Source organism: Dipodomys merriami, unplaced genomic scaffold (assembly GCF_024711535.1).
Source record: "Dipodomys merriami isolate MVZ:Mamm:240054 unplaced genomic scaffold, mDipMer1.0.p SCAF_2021, whole genome shotgun sequence".
Lineage (NCBI taxonomy): Eukaryota > Metazoa > Chordata > Mammalia > Rodentia > Heteromyidae > Dipodomys > Dipodomys merriami.
The window spans coordinates 76,079-77,116 of record NW_027203407.1 but is presented as its reverse complement, the minus strand read 5'-3'; positions in this window follow the sequence as shown (position 1 = coordinate 77,116).

Sequence of the window (1,038 nt, the reverse complement as noted above, 5' to 3'; positions counted from 1 at the left end):
CACTAAGTTTCCAAGGTTATGCTGTAAGACAATCCCTCTTATCATGTTCTACCAATATATTTGTTTCTAGACTATAATTGTATCTAACTATATTAATCAAAACCTAAAAATCTGAAACATTCCAATATACTGGAATAAACATTTCTTTCCATCCTACACTCAGATATAGGGAGAATTCAAAAAGATGTTCTGGGGCTGGGTTATAGGTCAGTGAGTGTACTTGCCTAGCTAATGAAATATCCGGGGTTCAATCCTCATTAATACAAAAGAAGAAGAAAAATCAGATAGGAGGAAAAGCCCAGAAAGTGGAAAGTAATTCAAGTAAAACTCCTGAAACAAGGACAGACTCCCCTGGTATCTGTCAGGAAAAAGTAGAAGAAGAAAGGCCACCCCCTCCACCTGCCATAGCTACCAAATGTGTTAGAACTAGACCAATAAAACTTCAGGAAATCAAAACTGAAGAAACAAAACCATAAAGGCTGTGGTTTGCTGCAGGATATTGAGGGAGGGGAAGCGAGATTTGGGAAAAGGAAGATTGGTAATGCCACCAGCCACATAGGTAAAATGGTCAGTGACATGTTGTGTAGAACTTGGAGAGATGCATATGGGAAACAGGAGGAATTACATTGACATACAGTTGCTGTACCAGTTAAAACGATCCTTTGCAAGCTAACACCTCAGTTGATGGACATATATCTTCAGCCAGAATGTATATAGAAATATGCACATAGTTCTCAAATGCACACAACTCAGATCCAAAAGTAGGAAGAAAGTAATACTACAGAAGATAAAAAGTTCAAACTGAACCATGTGTTGGTCCCAGCTAATACATAAGGTGGCTCAGTGGTAGAGTGCTTGCCTTGCATGCATGAGGCCCTGGGTTCGATTCCTCAGCACCACATAAGCAAAAAGAAAAAAAGCCGGAAGTGGCGCTGTAGCTGAAGTGGTAGAGTGCTAGCCCTGAGCTGAAGAGCTGAGGGACAGTGCCCAGGCCCAGAGTTCAGGTCCCACGACCGGACCCAAAAAAAAGAAAAGGAT